Here is a 14,725-nt window from a genome sequence, read left to right as displayed (position 1 = left end):
GGGGTTAGCAATGGTTTCAGGAGTTGAAAACCATAATAAATAAAAAAAAATCGTGCAAAACTTCACCAGCAGCTTCAAAAAATAGTGTTCGGCACACAATTTGAACAAAACTTTTTTTACCAAGTTTCTCCAAGTTTCCTCCAAGAAAATAACTCAAATCCACGCCGTTCATTATTCGAGTTTCTTTTGTTTCCCTGCTTTGCAGTGGGACAGTTTGCTTTTCAGTTGCGCGTGGCTGCGTTGTGCTTTTAGTTGCATGTCGAAACTTGTTGCTGTTAGAAATCATGTCGTACGTATTACATATATGTATTTCAGCGCGAAAAAAAGCATATTTGCTTCTCAAATCATTCCAATTCATCCATCAAATGCTGTAAATAGCGCATGATTTCTAACAGCAACAGCATCGAAAAAAAAAATGGACGATTACTTCGTCAAACATGCTTCTTTTTATATACCGCACAAGAACAGAAAACCGCACAAAAACAGGTTTTCCTGTATTGAAAAAAAAAAAAAAAATAGCGAGCGTTGTCTACAATAGATGGTTATATCGAATATTTCTGATTAGTGGCAGATCTCTGATATTTTCTAAGTTGATACTTTCAGATATTGGGTTCAATTCCCAATCAGTCAAGGATCTTCCCGGGTTTGAAATTTAATTGACATGCCTTGAAAAAACATTGGGCCTGAAGTTGAGAGTATGATCATCTCAATGTCGATACGAACCATTGTTTTTTTTAGTTTTTTCCTATTTATAATGTTCGATTAATAGAAATTCATGCCTGCAACAGAGTCAATTCGTTTTTGTTTTATATACTGGTCCCCTCATTTTAATGTAAACATAAATATTATCTATACGATAAATCGACCTGTTCAAACCTTTGTAGGGATATGAGGTGGGTCATCATCATCATCATTGTGTGTTCGATGTTGCATTCAGTTCTGTTCTTATTTTGAAGGTACTCGAAGATCATTCGTCCCTTTGTGTTCTGTTGGTGTGAAGCGAAAATGGTAATGAATCCTCAGGTGGTGCGTTATTCCACCCAGGGTTCGGCAAAGTCATATTCAACTGAGGATAGTCAGGGGACTAGGGAGCCATCAGCCTTCGCATTCAATTGGATATGAGTTTTCATTTCTTCCGGTAGTTTTTCACCGTCACCGTCAATTTCACGGCATATTGAACGCTGTCTATTGGTCATCGCAAATTGTTTGTTTTTACTTCCTATTACAGAATCTTTGGACCACGAAGTTCTTTCGCCTCAATCTTTGAAAAAGACAAATTAGAAAGGCAATCGTTCGCTTAGTGAGAAAATGTGAATGTTCGAAACTATTCATACAAAAAAATAGTTTTAGCCGGAATATATTCGCTGTATCAGCTAGTACTTAACACATTCAGCACGTTTTGGGGGTTCTCTCTGAGACTACATTTATACAGTTTTACATAGCTTCATTTGTTCGGATTCTAAGAATGAGATCGTTTCCTTCAATGTGGATGAGACGAAGGCAAGCCATCGGTAGACCTTGTTAGTTTCTTGGCAGACCAAGGATTTAACCATCAAGTTTAATACATTGGCTGTTGATTTTTTTTATTCCATCTGTTTATTTTTATTATTGGGGTCATCCAGCAATTCAGCTGTAACAGAGCCGAATTTATAGTGTACATTTTTCTCAGGTTTTATATTACACAGTAGCCATTTATGCGTCAAAATTTTATTTTTCGTCAAAGAAATTTCCTCCGACTTGCACTGTGATCACGCGTATTCTAGAGCTTGCCACTCAGAATGCATTCAAGGCGTGTTATTTGGCATAGAAATCTCAACTAAGTACTAATAAAAATGACGCAAGTAATACTCCGTTGAGACGGCGAAGTTCCTCTAGGAACGTTAGTGCCATTGAAGAAGAAGCCATTTATGCGTAAGAGTTTTCCTATTTTATCGGTACACATTTTTATCTATTACACATTAGCCGTTTAAGCGTAAGAGTTTTCCTATCTTATCGGTACACATTTTTATCTATTACACATTAGCCGTTTAAGCGTTAGAGTATTCCTATTCTATCGATACAGAACACATGTCGCATTTTTCGGCGTAAGAATATTCCTATTGTACGAATGTTCACAGTTGGACACAGCGGGACTTTTGATGAGGCCATTGTTGTGTTTATAAATAGCACCAATTGCCGAAGCAGCAGATCGATCGTATGTGGAAAACTGCCATACAAATGAAACATACAGTTCCGCATAATTCAAGAACTAATCAAGCAAACGGAACTATTTGTGACATGTGGAGGTTTTATGGGGAGGAAACATATCTAAGGTGGTTCGACACTCCTCCCCCCCTCTCTAAGGGGATCTCCCATACAAATGAAACAAAAATTTCTGCAAAACTCGAGAACTAATCAAGCAAATGAAACCAAATTTGGCATGTGGAGGTTTTAAGATGCAATAAATGTTTCTATGGTGGTTCGACACTCCTCTCCTCTCTCTTAGGGTGGACTGTCATACATATGAAAAACAAATTTCTGCATAACTCGAAAACTAATCAAGCAAATGGAGGCAAATTTGGCATGTGAAGATTTCAGGGGGCACGAAACGTTTCTATGGTGAATACACTCCTCCCCCCTCTATAAGGGGAGAAGAGGGGAGGGGTCTGTCTTTATTCTATCATATTTTCTGTAGCAAACAATTATTCCATGTAACGTGTTATTTGCAAGTGGTTGAAAAATCTTGAACGAGAATTGTGTCTGAAAATAATTTGATATTATAACGATGAGTTTTGGTAGAATAACTTGGATTTTTTTTAGTTAAAGGTAAATTCAACGGGGTCTATCTCTCAGGTGCATTTTGGGGTATTCGAGAGCTCATTTGAACCGATTACGGCATCGAGCCGTGACCCGGCCCGCGCACTGAAGAATGGCGTATCGGATACAGTAGGGAACATACAGCCCTACGCTACGTCACGCGAAAACAACGTTAGCTTCGGTGGTGGTGTTAATATGAAAAAAGAAGCAAAACAGCGATAAAGGAAAAAAAAGTGCTCCGAGGGATCCACAATAAGGTTTGAATTATTTAAGCAATTACGAAACTGGATACGCTCACGCGATGCCACATAAAGTGTTACTGCAATAAATTTGCCACAGTGAAAAAAAAACGGATGCAAGACACAACCGGAAGTGCACTTTGGTATTACGATTTGATATGGCGAAAGGCAGCAGAATCGAAATCAGCCGAAAACACAGACACAGTATCAAATTTCCTGAAACGACGCCCCACCCAACGAAAATATAGTTGGAATAAAGGCTTTTTTGCTGTTGCCAAAAACTATTCCTTCCATAGTCAGACATTCACCATCCCAGTGGAAAGTGGGGAACCCGCTTAGGAAATATCGTGTACAAACCTGTACTTACATGACACTATCACTCTGATCGTTAGTAATTTATTCTTTCGTGAAGCAATAAAATAACTGCAATTTTCTTGAATGTTGAGTTCATCAAACAACTTTTTCTACGCACAAATTCACAACACTACTATCTCGCCGCTTCGAGATTAGTCTGGAAAATCCAATTCTAACGACATCCTACGATTGAAACTACACAAAATGAACTGAGTAGATCGTTCCAGGAAAGTTTTCTAGCACTTTTGGCACTAATTTTCACCGGAATTGTTGCAAATTTTACACTTTTCCTGTCGGCTTTGTTGGGTAGCTGTGCACTCGCTTTCTAGCTGAAAAAAGTGAAGATTTTTTCTTGACCTCACACCTTCAGATCTCGGTGGAAAAACGTACACATCGTCTACTGCTGCTATAAACTACACCATGAATGGTGTACGAAGTATTCGTATAGGATATTGGCGTAGTAAAACTCAATCAGTTACCAACACCCTCAAACGATTCAAGTGTGTTGGTTTGGCATACTCGTGCAATCCCAGTGCAAGAACTGTCAACAACACAGCAGTGTTGGTGCGATTTTTAAAAATAGCTCAAACAGGCTTGAAAATTTTACATGTCTTTCTATCCTCACAAACCTTTTCTCTGAATCGCAATTCCCCCTCCCACTGACTTGGTTCCGATAAAGTTTACCTCGGCGACTTATACAATACCTTCTCAGCAGGGTGCAAAGCTGATTAGCATTTTGAAACGTTTAAAGCTGTTTCTCCGCTAAACGCTTCCAGATCGGCGAGTACTGCATTGTATCTCATCATCTAAATCAGCTGGCCCTTTATTGTTAATTTACTACCAATGTGATAAACTATATCCTATCCTTGACGACACCGAAATCGAAGCCACGTCCTCAAAAGATATCTAATTTTCAGCACCTCCACTCTACAAAGCTATGAGACAGGTCCTATATTTTGCCATATTTTTTTTATTTACGTTTACATTTTTTAATACTACTCTCCTCGAAAAGGTAAAACATTCTCTCCCTATCTCTCTCTCAGTAATGAAGCTACACACAATCTGGGAGATATCGCGCATTGTCACGCACACATACACGCTTGCTCCCACCGCAGCCAGCTGTGTGGCCACTGTGTCAGTATATTAATGTGCAGTACAAGCACAACATAAACCCTATTTATAAATAATAATGTCGCTCGTTTCGCGCACACAGCGAACGAGCGGCTCCCAAGGTTTCGCTGTAGTTGTGTCATGTACGAGAGACTTCAGCTAAGAAAAATAAGTTAACAAATAGAATTGCACCAATTTCTAAAAAAGGTCTCAAAGCTTATCAAAACCAGCTGCACTTTGCCAATCACTGTTTTTCGCTTTTACTTTGAACAACCATTTTATTATTCAGAACATTCAAAATAATTTGCAACTGTCCCAATAGAACAAAACCTCAATCGTCACACTTTACGATGCGTTTCCTTCACCACTGGTGTCTCACACAGATCCCAGGAGTCATCAATTTACTACTAATTTTCTGCCACTCACCTGATTTATTTCTAGTTCGAAACACCGGAAAAACTGACCTCATGCAGTGCACAACGGTACCCACTAGGGAACGGTCATTTTGCACTTGACCAAAGTACCGAAAAATGGCCTCGAAGCTAAGGTACTTAATAGTTGGAAAAAATTGAATTCAATCACTCTCACGAAACAAATACCGCACTAGTTGTTAGGCGAACAACCGGATGGGGACTGAGCGAGTCAGCCGAGTATGCAACAATACGTACGAATCATGGATGAAATATAGGGAAAGGTATGTCACAGTCAGTCGATGCATGGTGTGTGAGTTGTGACGTCATTTTCGTTTTGCTCAAAGCAAATTCGATTCATAGTTTTCTGATGAATTCGTTGGTTTATGTTTGGAATGTAGATAATCATAATCATAAGAATTGTTTTCAAGAGAAATCGTTTGCGACAGATCGATTGTAAATTCCTAACTGAGTTGATGATTGTTTGCCGATTTTTTTTAGACTAAAATAGATTTTCAGTTCAGCTAGATTTATTATGATCCGCAATTTTTGTTGAGCATGTACATGAAAGCGGTACACGTTACTATGCATTTTTCCAAGATTCCTAGTTGAGTTTACGTCTGACATTGTATTTTAATCATTATTAAATTCGATGCTTTAAAAATTTTCTTTACAAGCCCGTCACTTTGCCTGTTTTATAAAACATATTTGATGGATAATGTCTTGCGTATCACATATAATGCGCCATAAATTTTGTAAATACAACTTTGAAGGAATACAATAATAGACGGAGACCGTCGTGGGTTGAGACGATCTGGCGTAGTGGTTAATATCTGTATCTCTCACGCTGAAGATCACGAGTTCAATTCTAACTCCCGCAGAATGGAAATAATACCATTGCCTGAGTTAGGAATGGGGCGATTTCCGATCGATTCTTAGATTCTTTTATGGATCGATCTTTTATACTATACTCGAGAAAATCGAGAAAATCTTAGAAAAACTTTTCATATATTTCTTTTTCAGTATACATCGATTTTTTTATCTCGCTTAAAACATCTGGATCGTTTCTTCTACAATTCACTTCCGTACAAATGCTGACAGAGACAAAACTAGCGGCAGCTATTGAGGGGATGTACTGTAGTCGGTGGCGCATAGATTCATTGAACTAGATGTTTTCATCAATACATGCGAAAGGTTGTTTTTAAGAACTGGCGCTAAAAATCACTAAGTGACAGACGTATGGCACGATTGGTTTTTGACGTAGGATTACGTCTTTCGGGAACATATTGGGGTACAAATTGAAAATCGAAAATCGAGCACATCGTGAAAATTGTCCAATTTCAAACGCCTATTGCTCAGTCATTTCATGATGGAATAATGAGATTGTAGCGTCAATCGATTTCGGCACTCCATAACAATTTTTTATATTGAAGAAAATAATAATGTCATGAAACTAACTATCAAACAATTAAAAAATCTCAACCCCTGTCCTAACGGAAATACCCAGTTCTGATTGGTCGAAATTGACGACACATGCGGCGGGTCCCTAACAGAGACATCAAAACCAAGCTACCTGGGGGAAATCGGCATTGCAAATACATGAAAGTAGGGGTGACCTTTGTTCCTACCGATATGTATTCCCTAACAGAGACATCAAAACCAAGCTCCCTGGGGGAAATCGGCATTGCAAATATATGAAAGTCGGGGGCATTTTTATATTGCAAGTAAGGTGAGTGATGCGATTATTTCTAGCTAATAAAATTCAAATTTGGAACTTTAATGTTGGTTGCATCGTGAAATTTCATATCAATGACCGATCATGCATTGTGAAAAATTTAGCACAAGTGTAATTGTAAAATTGTATATGGTAACAGTTGTGTTAAAAATGACTTGATATGCTCATATGCTTCCCATATGCTCTACATATAGTGTTAGGTGTTGTTAGTCCAATTAAAATTCGCATTGGGTTGAATAAACACTCAGAAAGTATAAATTATAAAAGAAAATTACCCTATCCATTTCAAATATGTTTTCTCAATATTAAAGTACCATGTTTATATTGATGAGAAAAATTGATAATTGTGTTCGGTATTGGTAATTATCTTATATTACACTGGTGAGTTTTTTTTCTTTATTTCGTCCATACATAACACAGGAGGCATCTCATCTAGGATCACAGAGGGCGGTTTTAATCAAACCTCGTTCCACTTCGGTATCTTTTATCTGATTCGCATCATACAACGACTGTTTACCATCTTTCTGTCATCATCATTCGGTAAACACTGGTGGAGTGAACAAATAATACCCAACAACCGAACAAAACGCCTCTTTTCAGGGACATCAAATCATTATCAAAAAGTTTAACGATGTAATTCTTCAAACATATCCAAAATCAACAGATAGCCTAACGGAATCCTACGTCAGCTATGCGGTCGTGTCTCGGACACAACCCCATGTGACTTTTATGGGATCATTGTCAGTTGAGTTCTGGGTGGTATCGTCCTGTGTAGTTGTTGAATTTCAAATAATGCTTTTTCAATCAATTTATTTAATAAAACGACTGCCTGACGGCACAGGATGAATATCCCGTGGCCTTCATGCTGAAGAACAAAACAAAATGCTTTTGATGATTGACTAGAAATATAAAATAAATGAAAGAAGACACTCATATAAAATAAACAGATTAATCGAAAAAAAGCTTTTAATTTTTCAAAGATCGGTTTAAACAGTTGATCGATCCATACGCCGTTTGGAAAATCGATTCGACAAGATCGATCTTTTTATCTTTACATCTGTTTTATAAAACAATCCTAGTCTGACTGACGAACCAGCTAAAGCTGATCGATGAATCTTGAAGAATCGGGAGCCTGCGAATATGTTGGATGTTAGGCAACGCGATCCTCTGGTGAATATTTAGCGACAGTAAATCAATGTTCAGCGAAATAAACGTACCTTCTAAAATTAGGGGAGACGTTCTGGCGTAGTTGAAATACCTCTCACGCTTATGATCACGAGTACAATTCTCACTTCCGACATTCTTCCAAAAATGTGAAAGTGAAAGTGACGAACCAGACAAAATTCAACACTATAATACAGAAAAACAAAGCTGGTTAAAGAATATTCGTAAAGAAATTTTTATATCATATTCCATCGCATTAGATACCAGTGAAATAAAGCAAGATAATCGAGGAAGTGGCTAGTGGAGCACACTTTGCGGTGTGTGCGTTGGGATCGATTTCCGCTCAGATTGGGGGATTTCACCCACATAACAAAACTGTTCCGAGTTACACAGTGCTCCTTTTTCCTGTTGGAAACAAAAAAAAAGTTTAGGATGTTCAAAAGCTCATTTTAACCAACTAAGATCAGGCTAGGGTATTGGGGAACCTGCAAAGATATTGAATGTTAGGCAACTACATTCAGCATTTTGGGAACACGATAACAAATTTAAAAGCCTGCACACTCTCTCAAACTTTGTAAAAATAGGCGGTGTTTTTACCGTGCACTTGCTTGTACCGTGGTTTTATAGTTGTAAGAACTACAAAAAAGATGGGACGCTCGATCGCCACTGCAACAACAAATTTCGTTTTGGCAAATGTGGTAGAATCCACAGCGAGGATTCTTGCATAAAGTCAGAAAAATGCAGCGATGTGACTGGGCGCCAACAGAATAAGAGAATGAGTAATTCTTAAGAGGGTGTAACTTCACAGTTGCATCCTCACTTCTGAAAACGAATGATAAGGTTACCCCCAAAAAAATTACAAATTCCAAGGGTAATGGTATAGAATCGAAACCAAAAACCCATCCAGTAACATGGTTGCAGCAAGAAAAGGAAATGCTACTTGAATCAGCAGATATACTCTAATCATTGAAAGAATATGGATTCTTCGTAGATATGATATGCAAAACATCAGTGGAATGTTCCAAATGCTTCGTTCAAAATGACACGAGCCTCACCTGGTTGGGACGATGTATGCAGTAAATTGTATTTTTAAAACAATCTGATGCTTTAGATTTCTTTTGTGTACAAGTGACATCCATATACTTCGATAAATATTCAAAATTTGAGATACAGATAGATGGAACAATTTCTCGTCTTCTGATTAGAGTGAAAAATACTCCAACCGATGAATATTCGTTTTCATTAGAAAGATCTGTCCGGATTCATTTCTAACACAGCATACTCTTAAAGAAACGTAGACAATTCACAATGCAATAATCTACTTTCAGATACACTGTTTGGGTTTCGCAAGAGCAATAGTGTAAAACGACTGTTTAGCGCTGCTTTCAATGAATATTCAAATGGTCTTCTCGCGCATAAGAAGCAACTGGCTTCCTGGACATGGAGAAAGCCCATATTATTTGTTGAACGAGTTCTCAAAAATGAGGGTTGAGTAATCGGTCGTATCCTACTAAAAGCACAACTTGGGTATTATTGTATATCTACAAACAGAGAATGATCAACTACTTAAGGCTAATGCGATTGAACTTTACAAATGAGTTGGGAAAAAATACATTCCAATTGGATTATGAAACCAAATGTGTGGAATATCCAATTATTACTAAATTCCATCCACTGCAATCAATATATATCGCGATTGGTACAGTGATGTGCCTCTAATTGGACATACCGAGGGATCACTAAGTGTCGCATTAGCGACGATTGTGACCTGTAATTACGTAATCAACACAAACAGCACAATGTGAAATTCATTTAGTTAGATGTCCAATTAGAGGCAAATCACTGTATTTCCTAGAGTGAGATTTTTTCTCAATTTACCCTTTTTTGATTATGTGATCAATTTATTAGTTCATCCTCCTTTTTTCGCCTTCTTACTAATTAAAACCTAGCCGTCTTACATAACACTACTATAGGCACTTGTTTGAGTTTGCTACGTCAAATAACATACGAGGTTTCGTATTTTCATTGACATGTTCATAGATATTTGGGTAAAAACGGTAAAAACACGATAACTGACACGGAGGTCACCATTCATCATTTGTTTATTTTGACGTAGTAGCGTTGGAAGATCAACGAGGCTGACTTAGAAGATAAAGGAAACTTCAGGGAATTTCAAACATCAGAAAAAAGTGTACCTCAACAGCATATTGTTTTGTAGATGTAGAAAATTTCCGTAAATCTCTTCTGACTCTCACATAAGAAACAGCAGAATTTCAAAACAGAAAACAGAATTTCGTTTTGTATATTGATTCAATAATATGGAAGCGACGCGACTAGACTATTCACATAATCTTAACATACAACATGTAGTTTTAGAAACTAAAAGCTTCGAAATGTTGTATATTTCATCTCTAGATGCTGCAGGGGTCTTCGTAGCCACTTGGTAACGCGTTCGCTTACTAAGCGATCGATCGTGAGTTCAAACTCAGGGCCCTCAATTCACCATCTTTGTGTTGTTATAGAATAACTATGTCCACGCAATCATCATCAGCGATGGAGATCGATCCACGGTGGAACAAAGATCGATTCTTCCATACAACTGCTCTGCTCTGCAAGAAACATCGGACTGCTGTTCTATAAATAACCCAACAATGATCAATATCGACTGTCTCCGCTGTCCGGTTTGCTGAACAATGGAAGAACAGATAGAATACCCTTACGCCTAAATGGCTACTACTACTACTGTGTAATTTACAATTTATAGAAACATGAACATATGTACATGTACACGATAAAAATCCGGCTCTGTTACAAATAAAATGCTAATGACCTAATAAATTAATAAATGGGATAAAAAAAATCTCTAGATGCTTACCTAACAAGAGGTATAGCCAATCACCTCAAAATTTGGATGTTTCGGTTTGCTTCTGTAATTTTTGACGTAGGACTACGTCTTTCATTTCTATACCGGGGTGTAAAATCAAAGTTTCGAAAACGAAAGCGTTACGCCGGAGACCGAGATTTTGAGTGTTAATAGCTCCTAAACAACTGAACGAAATGGTATGATAAACACTTCATTCGAAAGATAAAATGTCTACGCGTTCTATACTTGTTACTTTCTGATCCGAAAACTTGTTTCAATAGTCTTAAATTTGCTTTCAAAATAGGCTATTGAAATCACCAATCGGTATATAAGCGAGCGCCGCTCGGAAATCCACTCAGTTCTAATTGAACAGCGATTGGAGCATGTTGTCGCTGTTGTGGTGAAGCTCTTCATTTATCATGAAAGCGCGGATGAACGGTGTCACCAAGAGCCTGTTTGTGCACCTTAGGCCAGAAGGGAATCCATCAGGAGGAGAGTGATGCTACAAACGGTTCCCCGGGAAGATCTCGAAGCAGCCGCTACACACACACACATACACGCACGGAATTCTTTCCGTTTGGATCGAGAAAGATCCGGAAAATAATCTGCCAGTTCCTCTAGGAATTAAAAAATACATTCATGTGAAAGAGTTTATTTGAATGTTTTCTATCCTTGTAACACTGTGACCAAATATGTTTCAATCAAGTGCTATTAACAGATGGTTATCGAGTTAGCATTAACCACTGGTGGGCTTCCAGTATCGAGGAAAATGTGGAAATATCTGATCGTTACTGAAAATAATCTGCCAGTTTCTCTGGGAATTTAAAATTACATTCATATGAAAGAGTTTATTTTAATGTTTTCTATCCATGTAACACTGTGACCAAATACATTAGGTTTTGTGATTTTTCAATCAATCGCAATCAACAGGATAGCTTCTGAAATTATTCTTCCCCATCAGTAGGATATTTCGGTATCCAATATTGGATGCATAAAACCTTGTGCCTCCAACGTAACGCTCTCGTTTTCGAAGTTCTCCAAATATTCATTCATTCAGAATGAATTCAGATTCAACTTCATACACATGATCTCTAAATCAACGATAGTCCTACATCACCCTTGCGGTTATACCATAGATATAACCCACTTCCTGTTTTTTTACGATTTTTACGTTAATGTTTTGAGGCAATTTCATTTCATTTTCCATTTTTCCCTATACATTGACATGTTAATCATAATATCGGATAGAAACACATGAGTATTCACTCAAAACGCCTCGGAAAACTCTAGTTAATCATAATGTAAACATTAAAGGATAAAGGGAATAATACATACATTATTCACATCAATAACAGATAGTATAGAGGGATAATTATGTCGAACCACTCAATAATTTTTATGAGTCAAAAACACAACTTTTCAATCAAATTTAAAATCTCATGAGACATGCAAATTGCGTCACATAAAAACAAAGCACACCTGCTTCGTGGGATACCCCCATCCAAATACCTTGCGACCGCGGCCAGGAAAAACAAAATGGCGCGTGGAAGGCAAAAAGAATCAACTTGTTCTGTTCACCCGCTTCCACCCAAATACAATCGCTTCACAACAGGACGATTTTAGTGAAGCGAACTCGCTGAGATAATTGTCGAAAATTAAATCTTTCACTTACCACCACCGGATGAATCAGGAAATTTCGTCAAACTCGATGAAATGCGGTAACTACTGTATGATGCTGCTGCTAGACAGTTTATAAGCGCTCATCACAAAACTGGTCCTCAAGTGGACAACTTGCGATTAAACACAAGAATCAATCACTTTCCACTATTTCTCACTTTATGTATTAAACCAATCACTAAGAATTCTATTAGTCACAAACAGAACGGCACTGTTCACGAACTTCGAACGCTGAAAGGTCGCACTCCGTTTAGTGTCCTCTTCGCAAAAAAAAACAGCTTTGCGACAAAATTGCACAGATCGACCGAAGCGCTTGAACAAACGACAATGAATACATATGGTATGCGCGAGATGCAAACAGTTCGAAACTGGTCGATACTGATTGTAGCGAGAGCGGGATGATCGAGGCCGCGCGAGAAGCAAACACAACACCAGCGAAACATTTACGCACCCAGTGGAAATAAATAAATCGTACTTCAGCATGAGGTGTTTGGCGTTTTTCATTCAATTCGCATTAGTCACTATGAAACTTGCATGGAATATTGTTTCCGCACACTCAGAGATTAATTAGTAAATGTGTCTGATTTGGTTTAAATTTTATTATTTCGCTAGTTATTTTCTTCAGTTCATTACTTTTCCAGTTTCCTTTTTCGATTATACGCAGTAATTCAACGATGTATTGAATGTCTTTCGAATAAATCTGAAACAGTGTATGCAAAAGTTTCTAAAACCAATGCTGTATGATTGAACTGCGTTCTCAGATTATCTATCATCAATATAAGTTTCGTCAAAATAGCAGTTGCAATGTTGTAAGATGAAAGGGTTCACTAAATGTTTTCAAGTAGATTTTTCCTTCTCATACACTTCACTAAGGTCCTGATTGCGAACGTCACTTCACGGTGAAAGCGGAATGAAATGCATACAAATTACATACAATTCATTTCGTTTGCTACTCCCAAGCGTCATTCGGTGTGTTCTTTGTGCAATTTCGTTGGTTTAAGTCAATCACGAAATGCATCTACGAAGTGTACAGCCTACCAAAACTTAAGCTCATGCTTGAATTCCGTGTATGCTTCGTGTCCATTGTTTCGTGTTTCAAATGTTGTTGCCGTTAATCCAGTTCGTTTTTTTACCTCGGGTTCCGTAATAAATTTGTTTTCGGATTCAAGGAATTATTGTCCCGAGAATCACTACCCTCCGTGACGAGAATGCCATCTTGGGTATATTTTCGAGGTAAAAGCATTTCAGTTTCAGCCGCTGGTGGACAGACACTTGGTGTAGTTCTTTAGCGCAATCCTGACTGCCTCGTGCAAACAGTCTCGCTTCACCTGATCTTTATTCCTTCATTCCGCGCGACGAGTGACGTGAGATAGAAAAGTTTATCACTTTATCCTGGAAGCCACCTTACTTTTAAGCTTCTATTTGACACCCAAGTCGATTACAAATGAGGACACGACTTCTAATCTCACCTATTGACGAACTATAGTCACGCCATTCGCCTACGGGAATGCAGTGATTTTAGCCATCTCACGTCATTCGCCACACGGAATAAAGGGGACCAACTACGCATCCAGCTGTCAACAGCGTAATAATCATTATTCGTGCACTCAAAAAATGGAACATACAACTTCAGAGAAACCAATACAATAACCAAAATACCCGAACACTTCACTTCATTTGTAACATTCGAAAAAAAATCACGAAAATGCTTGTACATGGTCAGAAGATAGATATTAATTTGAGATTTCAGAGTTTGTCAAATAGCTCACGGAGGACCCAGAATGACATCGTTGCTTCTTCAACACAATGTCAACTTCAATTGTTTTTATCGACAATTATTAACGATTTACCTCCTATTTTTTAGGTGGAAATAAGTATCTCTCTTCAAGAAAGTATCTTCTGTTTCAAGAAAGAACCGATACAAATTACTACGGAGCTGATGATAAATCCACAAATATTGTTTTTCAATTAGATATGATCTGCGTGGTCTACATACCCCACAAAGTTATAAATAATATCACCCAGTAGTAGTATATTAGTAGAACATTGTCCACCAGTGATTACAGAAGTGGATATAATATTGCCATGCCTGGAAAGCATCTAATTATTTGTTAATTTGTGTAGTGTTCTTTGTAGTACCGGGGTGAGATTGGATCAAATCAAAGGAAGTTGCCATTAGTAATATCTAGACAAGTACTGCAAATATTTTTGAAAGCTGTTAACCGTTTAGTAGGAGACATATTTTCACTACTTCCTGGGCATAATACTTTACTGTAGTACAAATAGTTATAATTTATCAAAGTTTGATGTATTCACACATGTATTTACACATCAAACTTTGACCCATTCTCATCCCCATCGACGGTACATTAGCGAA

General features: G+C 37.8%; 1 protein-coding gene across 6 annotated transcripts in view; it reads right to left on the bottom strand.

Moving 5' to 3' along the window:
* Positions 1–12,700, bottom strand: part of LOC129775880 (paired amphipathic helix protein Sin3a) — a 40,170-nt gene extending 27,470 nt beyond the window's left edge. For 2 of the 6 annotated variants that reach the window (XM_055781054.1, XM_055781058.1), the window contains exon 1: positions 12,344–12,699. The gene's annotated coding sequence lies outside the window, so the exon portion shown is untranslated. Of the gene's footprint in view, positions 1–3,392; positions 3,725–4,925; positions 5,144–12,343 lie in introns of those variants that run through there. The other 4 variants (XM_055781059.1, XM_055781055.1, XM_055781057.1 and 1 more) reach the window with 4 other exon arrangements.
* Between the last annotated feature and the right edge of the window lie 2,025 nt (positions 12,701–14,725).

This window comes from Toxorhynchites rutilus, chromosome 3, assembly GCF_029784135.1.
Source record: "Toxorhynchites rutilus septentrionalis strain SRP chromosome 3, ASM2978413v1, whole genome shotgun sequence".
NCBI classification, from domain to species: domain Eukaryota; kingdom Metazoa; phylum Arthropoda; class Insecta; order Diptera; family Culicidae; genus Toxorhynchites; species Toxorhynchites rutilus.
The sequence above is the reverse complement of the archived record's forward strand: the minus strand, read 5'-3'. Positions and strand labels throughout refer to the sequence as shown.